The sequence below is a fragment of the Rousettus aegyptiacus genome, unplaced genomic scaffold (assembly GCF_014176215.1).
Source record: "Rousettus aegyptiacus isolate mRouAeg1 unplaced genomic scaffold, mRouAeg1.p scaffold_m13_p_5, whole genome shotgun sequence".
NCBI lineage: Eukaryota > Metazoa > Chordata > Mammalia > Chiroptera > Pteropodidae > Rousettus > Rousettus aegyptiacus.
In genome coordinates, this window is record NW_023416308.1 from 24,441,535 (window position 1) to 24,453,848 (window position 12,314).

The 12,314-nt window shown below is 44.3% G+C and overlaps 2 pseudogenes; both read right to left on the reverse strand.

The window, feature by feature from the left end:
- Positions 1-4,387: 4,387 nt before the first annotated feature.
- LOC107498921 lies at positions 4,388-5,428 on the reverse strand (annotated as a pseudogene).
- A 2,228-nt stretch (positions 5,429-7,656) lies between these two features.
- Positions 7,657-8,238, reverse strand: LOC118602938 (annotated as a pseudogene).
- Between the last annotated feature and the right edge of the window lie 4,076 nt (positions 8,239-12,314).

The following is a 12,314-nucleotide window of genomic DNA, read 5'->3' on the forward strand; positions in this document are numbered from 1 at the left end:
ATATTACTTGCAATGTGTGATGGTTTACATAAGGGCTTCCTAGTACAAATGGAGTTGTTAATTTTGCATCTCAAATTAGTTCCTGCATATCCAGCACCTAAAGCAAATTGTTTTGTGAAAAAAGTTTCCAAGCATGACCTGGTAATTGGTGTAATGGATTTTCAATGAAGGGTGAAGTACCATGCTATGTGTGCCCTGCAGGCATTCCATAAATGTTTTGATTGACTGTTAACAACCCACATAGAAAAAAATAGGTACTATCTCAATCGTCTTATTTTTTTTCTCATAGTCTCTGTCTATGGTGCAGATATCTATAAACACTTAAGGTGAACAAGGGGGCTGCTGTAGTAAAGGAGAATTACCTAATGAAACTCTGAGTTGGGGAGTTTTACCCAGTCTAAGATTGTTGGTGTGTACTTGAGATCTGCTCACCCCTAGATGAGTGAAGAAGGAGGCCTCACGCTGTTCAGCTGAGAGAAGTAGCGACTCCATAGGCTAAAAGAGTAATGTCCCACCTATGTTAGAGAACTTGGTATTGGTACAGACAATTCCCTGTTTTCTGTGTGAGTTATAGATCTGCTCTGACCTTGTCATTGCTGTGGATACCGCTATATTGTCCATATCTGTTGTACATACACTAGAGATAAGAAGGGTGTGTAAAACAGAGACATCTTTACTTATTTTTTTCCCAAAACATTAATTGAGCCCTGCGATTATTTTTATGTATATATATGAATGTATGTATGAATGTGTGTAGGTATGTATATTGTTATACATGTGTAGCTCTTGCTATAGGTATTATGTGTATGATTTATATTTTGTTATATGTTGAATATCATCTGAGGATTGCAATCACTTGGGGGCATATATGCCCATTAGATCGCAAATTGGAATTTAGTAAGAACTGTGCCTGAGTGGATTCGAAAGCTAGAATAAAGGTTTTGTTTTTCCTTTGAGGAAAGTTCCATATGGGCAACAGAACAAAGAACTCTTGGGAGTTTAGAATACAAGAGGGTGCCTGCAGATACACGCTGGAGAAAGAAGTCAGACGACATGCAGGTAACGTGGCCCAGGGCTGCCACGTATTCCTGTGGAACCAGAAACCTCCGGTTTGAAGTTACATTCTTTGGATTTTTCTGGTTAAGTAAGCAGGAAAAAATCCTTTATTTCCATCAAAGTAAAAAGTACAAATAATCTTCAAGCAAGATCATCAAAATAATCAATAACACAATTAACAGTTAAGAGAGCATTTACATATCAGGTTTAAATACTTTGAATTAAGCACATAACGCCCAAATCAAGAAGGCTGACAACTTTCACACTGAGGAAAAGCAGTGACTCATAGTAAACACACGACTTCTGGGAAAAAGGAGCTGACATTCACAGGGCAGTAAACCAAAGAGAAAAGTTGTCACTAGGTTAGAGAACTGATAGGAGCTCTGAGAAGCATCACAGTGAAATGTCATTGTAACTCAATAATTTCCTTGGAGATCTGCTCATCTCAAAAACAATATAAATCAGCAGTACAAATTCTCATAAAACTAGAAAAGTCCTCTAAGGCCTGACACCTTGGAGCTTACATAAAGACTGAGTTTTCATTTTTCTTTTCTTTACTCTTCTCTAAATTAAATACAATTCAGTTTTTTGTTTGTTTATTACATTTCTGACTTTATAACTGAAGCTTTAAAGTGAAGAAGAGAAAATGGAGTTAGACACAAACGAACTGCAGGGAGAATCTCCTAGGTGTGCTGCTCCTTTGAAGTTTTAAACAAGAAATCTTTTATTTCAAGAATGACACGGTGCTTACTGGAATAGCCTAATTATCACCGAGGAAGGAAGGCACATCCGTGCCATATGAGAGCTTTCTCCCTTTTGAAAATGTTACCATCTCTCTCTATCTCTTTCTCTCTTAAACACACACTCTAATCAAATTGGGGAATTCTCTGAATATGCAGATAATGGCATTTATTTTGGCAAGAATTTGTGCAATTTGTTAAAAGAAAGATAAGGTATGGCATTTATAAACAATTGTAATTATAATTTGTCTCAACAGATGCAGGAAGCAGATTTTTCTTCATCGTTAAAATATGGCTTCGTGGTTTCCCGACATTTGGGTGTCGTACACTTCTCATCTGGAAACCAGACTGGGTCACTTGTACGTGGAAAGTTATGATAACTTATGATCAGACCACATTCCCGTATTAAAAGAAATCTCTATTACTGGATTCTCCTTTTGAGACACCAAATAGACTAGGGAGTTACTAAAAATGGAGGGGACCATACTGCGAACACAACTCTACCTTATGAATTGTCTCTGGAAAAATTAACTGCAGCGAGAAAACACACTGTCTGTTAAATGAAATGTAATAAATGAGATTCATCAGGCAGGTACAGCTGCCTCCCAAGATCCTGTAACCCAGCAGAGTACAGATGAGACATATGTCCTCTGTATATACAGTGTGCTACTACCTACCACCAGGACCCAATGAGTGCCCATTTCCTGTTTCAGCATCAGAGCACCAAAAGCAAAGATTCCAGGTGGGAGCAATAACATTGTTTTACCTATTACTGAGAATGGAGAGCTCAACCTAAAGGTACCAAAAATGCCCTTTTGCATTTCTTGACTAATACTTATAGGTAACATGAAAACACAAGTTCACATGAACAGTACTATTTCAGTTTTTAAATACAAGGAGGCAAGACAGTTGGAATATCTATCACCTAGAGTAATTGTTGAGGATTTAATTAGACAATGATTGCAATGCACTTAGCACAAAGTACCAAGAAACAATAACGACTACAAATACCTTTATCGTAACACATTTGGAAATTTCTGGTCTTCATGATTGGAGCAAAGACCCCCCCTGCATGCTGGTAAACTGTTTAGACAAACAGCTAAAGTCAAGTATTGAACTCAAGTCCCAGTGAGCTACATTTTATAAAAGCCCTATTTATGGGTTTGCACAGGCATCTTTCTAACATCATCCCATCTCGACAACATTTTAAGTGGCAAGAAAAGCTACAGCAGCACCTCTCTCACCATGGCTATTCCTACCCCTTCCTTTCCTTACCAAAGAGGGGGGCACACCCTGGGCGAAGCGGAACTCATCTGAGCTTGGCTGCTGGCGAATAATGGGAAAGGGCCTTGGGAAAGGAGGATGAGACAGGAAGCCAATCTCCCCTGGTTCTGCCAGAATTGTGTGTGCTAAGCAGTGCCACTGCATCAGATGGTGGGCAAAGGTGTGAACTGAGCACTCGGTATCATGTTAATGTGTAATGTAATATCAGGAGATGGTATAAAGTCAAGTGTTATCCCATGCTAGGTGCTCAATTACTACTGAGAATTCACCTGCTGGAACTTTAGGAAGGATTAGTTCATTATTAGGGCCTTGTTCGGGGGTGGGAGCAAGGGAGTGATTTGTTCTGATCTCAGGAAAGAAAAGTGAGTAGTATGGGCATCAGGAGCCCAAACCTATGTGTGAGCACTGTGGCTGAGAGGGGCTCAGGGTAAAGGTCCTTTAAGGGACACAAAAACGTGGACACCAAAGGGTTGGTGAGGAACACGAGTTCACCTCCTCCACAGTTTAGCCTGGACCCAAGCCAGCCTGCTTTGACAGCCTTTCATTTTATTTATAAACTAGTGGTTATGGAGGAGAATCAGACTTTCCTCTTACAGAGGCCCCAACCTTTTTTGCACCAGGGACCAGTGCTCTAATGAAGATCTGATGCCTGAGGATCTGAGGTGGAGCTGAGGTGGTGATGCTAGCCCTGGGGAGTGACGACAAATACAAATGAATGTTTGCTTTCTTACCCGCCGTTCGCCTTCTGCTCTGCAGCCCAGTCCCTAACAGGCCATAAACCAGTACCAGTCCGTGGCTTGGGAGTTGGGGACCCCTGCCATAGCCATTTCCTTTGCTTAAGCAAAGGGGAAAAAAGAACAGTGTCATACAAAGCTGAATGTCACCCTAGCGAACTCTGCTAATTTTTAATGTGATACCACTGGTAAATTCAAGTAAAACCAAGCAGTCTTGAGCCCTGGGTTGCCTGGGATAGGACACAGGTAGTTAACATCCGGGAGTGAACTCAGGCTGCAGAGTCAGAAAAACCTGGGTAGGAGTCTTGGCTACACTGTTTATTGACCGCAGGAGCCTGGCCAAGATGCTTCACATCTCTGGCCTTGCCTTCTTTCTTTTTTTGATTCTTTTATTCAAGAACAGTTGGGTTTACTTCAAGAGCAGATTTGAAACTCTTGCCTGAGGCCCGAATACTGCAGTAATTTTATCAAGAAGAGACAATTTCCTACACTGTCAAATATACAAACGTTCCTTTAGCACTTTCTTCAACACTGACCAACATGCAGATTTAGTCCATGTTTGCTCCGGTCTATCTACTGAATTAACCCAAGCTGATTCTTCAGAGACTCTAGTATCTCCAGCAGAGGAGGGTGAGGGAGCCTGAAGTGGACCTTCGAGGAGTTGTAGAATGCCAATCATGATGACATGAGCAAAGAGTCCCTTCCATACACCTTTATATCCAAGTCTGGAGGACCTGAGAAGCACTGCCACCTTTCTCTTTATTCAACACAGATACCACAGAATCAGCAGGGTGAAAGACAATTGCACAGGAAACTCCAGCTATGTCACCTGCCACTAATGTTACAACCAGCTGCACTACATTTGAGCATTCACTTGGTGGGGTTTAGGAACCACAAATTTGCATGATGCTTCAACAGTATGTTCAAAGCAGGAGAACTTCATCATGGTGTATTATTGTATCTATCTCAACCAGAGAGAAGCAACCCCCTTGTAGAATGTTTTTATGCTTTCTTCCTTATGCATCTTGGGAGCTGCATCCCTCAGAGTGTTGGCATAACCTGGTTGGGTTTGAATTTGAACCTTAGCAACTTCCATAGGAGCCAGGGCAATGTCAGCAAAAACTTCAGTGCTGGTAGAGGCAGCCAAATATGTGATGTGCTCCGGAGATGGGTGTTCTCCTCTCCAAGCGTGTTGCTATACGAGACTTTAAAGGCTCATAAAAGCCAAACTTGAGGAGCCCTGCATAGAGTAGCTGATGAAGGTCGGAGCCATCCTTTAGCCAAACCACAAACACCATCCTCTTGAAGTGTAACTGAGAATCCAGACAATCCAATTGTCTTTCGCCCTTGTACTTTTGGGGGCCTACCTGCTTATGGCATTTCACTAAATCCAAAGGAATGACAGCAGTGTGTGTCAGACCACAACTTAAGACCCCACCAAAGCCAAATGGTGCATAGAACTTCATAGAGCATATTCACAACTGTACTCTTCCACAGTGGTTGCTGCCAGGTTGCAGGAGCGCCAAAGCGGTCCGTGAGGCCATCATACACCAGCTGCAGGTGAGATGTGTTGAAGGAGTTCACCCGTACCAGGTGCGCCCTGCACAAGAACATCTCTCTAAGATGGCAAATGCACTGATGCTCCTTGGAAAGGTTGCAGCTCACAGAGGCCAAATGTTCTCTGAGCCCTTAGATCTGTGTCTTGCATTTTTTCTTTAAATGCGGGATTGTGCTTATTTCATAGCACACTTCAGAGATGAAATGAGATATGTGTCAAGGTCCTAAAATCGCACATATCACTCAGTAGGTCTTCAATAAGTGGTATCTATTTTATGTTTGCCTTAGTTACTAAACACAGCAAAGTTTTCTAGTTCTAAGTAAGTGGGAAGCCTGGCAGGATAATAGAAAGGAAAATGAATTTAATGCTGGTTAGGATCACAGATTGTGAGGACAGGTAGGACTCTTAGAGACCATCCAAAGTACTCTTTCTGTGTAACAGTGAAAAGAACCATACGTGTGGCAGTAAAAGGAAAACCAAGAAAAGCTGTCCCTCGAATTTTACTTTTGTCAAAATATTTTCAAGAAAGCTTTCATTTTTTACAAAGTCATTTAAGGGAAAATTAGAGTCCGTTAATCAGAAATAAATTTTGTAGGCCACTGAACATGAAACACGCATTGTCTTTCAAAAACTATGGAAAAGGTATTTGTCATTTATTGGTGTCACGTAGCAAAGGCCCTTCAGTTGCTGGGCAGTCTCGGAACTAGCAAACATTGTAGAGACATACTGAGTACCCCCTTATGCTGGCTTTAACTGTCTATTTTGCTGGATGGCAGGAGGGAAGGATGGAGAAGTAGAGTATGACATCAGGAATCAGGCCCTTTTCTATTTCCTATACCTCTCCCTACACTGCAGTCACTCCCAAGAATAGGAAAGAACTCTCCCTGGGGATAATCACGATGTATAAAGAGGAAAATTTGTTTTTAAGGCAACAGGAATAAATTTTATTGTCCTTCCCATAGAAGAGCAAGAATTATACAAAGTGGCCACCAAATCTGGAAATCTAGCAAATCCTTAATAAATGGTTTATTGATATTATATTACGATAAATGACAAAATAGTATTATCTATATCTCTAGGTTTAATGGCCACCCTACAGAAAGAATCTTTGGAATAGAAAAAAATTAAGATTTTGTTTTCTCATGATTGTAAAGCTGCCATACTTAGTCTAGATGCAGCTATTGCAGCCAATTTTTTCAACCTCACAGATTTCATTCCCTTTACCAATTATTTATAATATGCTTGGGTCATACACAGGAGAAAAATTCTAACAGCACCAACATTTAGCAGCATTTTTAAAATATATATTTTTTCATCTTGAATAAAAACTAAACTGTTATTTTAGTCCAGTAATTCTACATGGGCTTATTAGATCTACACATAAGATATTATTTTTTTAACATTTATGTAGGTAATATATCTTACATTTTTGAGGATTTCCAAAAGTCTGAGGATTTTATTGTTCCACAATAAAAGAGAAGAGCAATGTCTACCCATGAGAGTCAGAATAGCACTTTAAGTAGACCCTCCACATAGCTCTCAGTTCCTGGTACATGAGGCGATTTGACATCATCCTCTAGCTCTTGGCTTTTAGAAAGGAATTTCAGAGGGATAAAATAAATTACTTAATAGCCTAGGAAGGGAGAAAACAGATGTAAAAAAAAAACAGTCTAATAAAAATAGCAGACACTGTTCATTCCAGGATGTCTGAAAAGGAGATATTCTATAGAGCATGGATGCAGAAGGTATCACTTCTAACAGAAATAAATGAATTGTGGACATAGTCACTCAAAGTCAGAGAAATGACCCCTGAGACCTATTGGTTTCAATCCCATTGCCACCAGGGGACACATACCAGAGAATGTGAGACAAAGCCTAGGCTACAGCCGTTGGCATTTTCAGGCTTACCGGTGCTATTTCAACAGCCTTTAGGAGATGGAGAGAACCAGAGACTATTATGTGTAAAAAGGCTACTATGGCAACGACATGACTGTCAAAAATTAGCTAGAGCTTGGGTCATACACTGTTTGAAATCCAGCCTGTACTTGCTTTCTCATGAAGGGCCCGAGACGTGTGCAGAGACATCTTAAACACGTGTAGGTAATTTTTGAAAGGCATAAAAGAACCTCTTCATTAACTCTTTCTATTCATTTCCTATCAGTTCATCATGTAAACTAAAAAAGATGCTGCAAGCCAACTCCGCTTCTAATTGGAACACAGCACCAATACTAAACATACAATTGAAAGAATGATCACATCTTCCTGGCTCTTCCACTGGGCAGGCTCAGTATGCTTGTTTGGACTGAACAGGTGTGATTTTGTTCAATAAAAGTGAGTTAATATAGGGCCAGATTTGTTAGTCTCCATTCTGGAAAATTGGTAGAGCATTCCTTGGCTCTTTTATAGCTCAATGTCTGTCTTTGCCGCATCCTTGTCTTAGCCTGGCAGCAACTACTTCAGGTTTATCATCCTCCTGCTGAACTAACGGTACACCAGTGATGCTATCAATCCTGGGCATAAGAGGTGGATTAAAGTCCAGGTTATACATCCTCCCACTAGGAGGGTAGATCCAATGTGGGCTGAGACCATTCTTTCCAGGGCTTCAACCTGAACTATTGTCTTAGGTAAACCATCTAGCAGCCAGTGCTGATCATGTGTACTCTCCAGCTCAGACATTATTAGGTGTGTGCTCACATGATCTGGAACCAAAAGTCCTTTCACTATGTACTGCTTTGCCACATCATCAACTTCCATGTTGGCCTTGATGTTTTCCCACCAGAGGTGGATACTGGAGACCAAAGTTCTGGGTGATCCTCCAGCACACAGTGTCCTCGCCAGAGCTGAGCGGTCCAAAGATGACCCAGGGCAGGAGTTGAGAAGCGATTGCCTTCCTAGGAATGGGACAGCCAAACCTGCAACCCCGACAGCCTCCTCAGAGAAGTCCCCCTGGGGACCTTTGTTTCTTCTGCCCCTCCCCCTGATACCTTCCACTTGCTCAGGGCCTGGCCCAAGTAACCTATTTCTTACATCTACAACAAGGCACATCTCTTTTTCAGAATGAAACACTAGAATGTTTCAGTGATCTCTTTGTCATTGAGGAGGAAGGTCAAGGGATCGCTCGAGCACACTGAGCGCATCTGTGGACGTTACAACGGTATTTTTTCAAGCAACTGTTCTCCCTGCCTCCCTTTGATTAGAAAAAAATAGTTTAGGCCAAGTTTCAAGTGTAGGGTTGTCTCACTGAGGAGGCAAGGACTGCCACCTGGTGGTAAGAAATAAAGTGTCACTTGCTTTTCTCATCTAATCTTTATTCTTTTTTTTTTTTTTTTTTTTTTTTTTTAACTTGCATTTTTGCGAACCCATCCTCGGAGTCTGACCTGGCTTGTCACCAGCCAAAGGCTCCTAACTGGTAATAATCATATTGACACCTTGAAGAGAATTTTTCAGCAAATATTTGGAACTCTACCATCTTAAATCACCTTTGAAATATTTTAGAACAGCTGGGAGAAGCAAAGGTGAGGAAGAGGGACTGATAGGTAAGGGTTCTCCTAAAGAAGCAAGCAAGCATTCATTCATTCATTCCTACACAACCATTCTTGAGTCACTATTGAGTATCAAAACCTATGCGAATCAAGTTGCAAACAGAAATGTGCAAGACAACCCTCTGCTCCTTTCTTGACAAAGAGACGTAGATTCTCAGATTAGGTTGGGAAGATAAATCAGGTAAGTTTTGTTTCCATTAGAAAGGCCTAGGAGAGCCCAGATTCCTTAGAGTCCATTAGGGGGAGTGCTAAGTCTCTAGAAAGGAAACACACGGGGGACTAATTCTGGAATATGCCCACAATTCGCTGGGGATTTAGCCTATTATGCCTCACAGAGAGTGAAGATGCCTCAGTACCCCGGGGAGCTTGGACTTCCAATAACCTTCTCCAGCACTGCACAAGCTTCAGTTCCTTCCTCTTTCATCAACCCTTACTTTTCCTTTCTATCTAAACTCTCAGAGCATGGATGGTCCCAGCATCAGTGCTGTCATACCTGGCAAAATTTTAGAAACGCAAATTCTCAGGCCTTTCTATCAAATAAATCAGAAACTCAAGAAATGTTTTAACAAGCCGTCCAGGTGATTTTGATGCATGCTAAAGTTTGAGAACCTCTAGTCTAGAAAACCATGTGGGTATGGATGGGGGAGACTGGTGGGAATGGCAGGTAAGGAAAATAGCAATGGATCCTATAAGCCAATCTAATTAGCCCCACAGAGTGTTTGAGGAAGCTGAGGAACAGCTGCAAAGGGAGACGACAGTCATTGCAGAGGCTTTTGCCAATTCACCTTGGCACTGTTATTTGGGCACTAACACCCTAAATTCACCCTTGGGGTGTGTGTGTGTGTGTGAGAGAGAGAGAGAGAGAGAGAGAGACAGAGAGACAGAGAGACAGAGAGAGAGAGAGACAGGGACAGAGAGACAGAGACAGAGAGAGACAGAGAGAGAGAGAAAGCCCAGAGAGAGAAGCCCTAAAGGGCAGGTAAGATAAACCCGGGCTATGCCCACCCCCCAAGCTCAGCTCCAGTCCTCTCCTCTTTCTTCCGGATCCATGGCAGTCCCGTTGCCCCTCCCTGGCAGCGGGGCGCAGTGGAACGCCCCCTCCAGGGGTGGGCGTGCCTGGAATGAACACTAACTCCGTCAAACCCCCGGGAGGCACTCTGCACCCTGCTCCCTCCTTTGTTGATGAAGCAAATACTACTTATTAAAGGGAAATGCTAATTAAGTGCACAGTGTTGCAGTACATATAATGAATGCCACAAGGTGGGCTTTATGCCTTAGTATTTCCGCCATCCTTTCCCACCCTCCCCGCAATCTGTCTATGCCTCTAGCACAAAATGGGCACTTAACAAATAATGTGGAATGAACGATCCAAGCATGCTTCTGCCATCTTTCATATTTTTTATCTAGCTGCTGCCCGAAAGGGCCAGCGCAGAGCCAGGGGCGCAGACTTTGTCAGTCTCTTCTCAAGAAACCACTCTTTTTAGGGAGAAAAGTACCAAGCTTACTCAGGCAACTGCCCGCCCTCCATTCCTCCATCCCACACGTGGCCACACAAAGAGCAGAAGAGGGCTGGTGATGAGGCTGTATTTTCAAAGTCCGGGTCACCTCGGCCTGGAGTCCATCTAACTCAGCTGCAGACAAGAAGATGGGCCTGTGCGGGGAGCGGGGCCCTCCCCCAAATCCCCGGGCTGGATGACTGTCAGGCCGCATCTGCTCCAAATTTATAGCTCCTCCTCCGGCCGCCGCCGGCCTCTCCACGGCCTCTTTACCAAGTGCAGCCCCAGCTGAGACCCCTCCCGCGGGGAGGGAGAGGACACACCGCGCCGGCCCCGGGCTGGGGGCGGGAGCAGGTGTGAAGCGGGGGTCGCAGCCGCGCGCGCGGTCACCCTCCAGCGCACCGCGGAGACCCGGCTTCACCCCCATGTGCAGACAATGGCGCGGGGGCCAGGCCGGGGGCAGCTCATTACCCGGACCTGCCGGGAGCCGATGATGGAGGAGACGCGAGCGGGGAGGGCCGGCTGCTCGAGCGCCGCGCACAGACCCCAGGGCTAAGCGCCCGAGGGTGGAGGGTGCGCGGCCGCACCCAGGACACTGGTCTTGTCTGCGGCCAAGAACCCACACCCTACTGAAGCCCTAAGGCCGGCTCCGACCTGGGTTACCACGGCCGGAGGAGGGGAGGAGCAGGGAACAGTAAGAGGCCGGAGGGGCTGCGGAGGGGCTGGCGGCGCCCGGGAGCGCGCTCCCTACCGCCGGGCGGACGGCCTATTGTCCCCCCGCATCCCACGCCTCCGCGCCTGCCGCAGACACGTGCCGGGGAAAATGGCTCACTGCAGAGGGAGACGGGGGGGGGGAACAGGGGTGTGTGTGAAGGGACAGGGGCGCACTAGGAAGAGACTGCACAGAAATACCACAATGCCCGCCTTCCACTCACTCTGTCTCCACGTGCCTGTGGATATTGGGACTTACACTCCCCATTCCTACCCTGAAAGCTCTATCTCCTCCAAATGACAAGCCTTTCCTCTAATCCGAACTTTTCGGACGATTCCCACGTTTGGTTGTTTGTTTGTTTGTTTGTTTGTTTTCTCCTGGGCAGTGAGTGCCTTTGCGTGTGCTTTGGAATGCTGAGGCAGAAGGTGGGATGTCTGGACAGACAGACATACCTCTGACCTTGAGGTAAAGTAATCGGAGCGAGGAAGGGCTCAGGTAGGGAACCTAGACGCTAGGATGTGACGGGCTTCTCACCCCCAGCTCCCTGCACCCAAATCCTGTGGTGTCCTCTTGTCCCAGGGAGCACACGCTGGCGTTCAAGGCTTTGGTTAATGCTGCTCTTGGCTTCACTGTCACGTCCCCTGGGAGAAGGGCGCCTCTGCGAAAGTACCTGAAAAGGGATCAGAAAAAAGTTTGAGAAAACGAGGCATAGTAAGGTTCCCACCACTCACTGATGGATTGGATTCATGGGTGATTTAGAGTTGAATGCAAATTGAAGTGTCATCAGATCCAGAGGCCACCATCTGGCAGCCCATGGACCAAATTGAGGTGCCAGCCACATTTTGGCCTATAAAGTACTTTTTAAATATTCCGTTATGGATAATAACATATTGTGGGTAATAACCACATACAAAGTCAGAGAGAATAACAGAACGAAGCCCTTGTGTACCCACCGCCCGTCTTCAGCACTTATCCATTCCAAAGCAATCTTCATCTGCTTCCCCACACTCCCCCTCATGGTTTTGAAACAAATCTCAGAAATCATGTCTCTTCTGTAAATATTTCAATGTAATCCTAAAAGGCAAAGACTCATTAAGTAACAATAGTAATACCATTCTCACACCTAAGATTTGTAATCAACGTTCCAACTTTCCCAACGGTCTCAATGATTTTCTTCATTGTTACCGTTGTT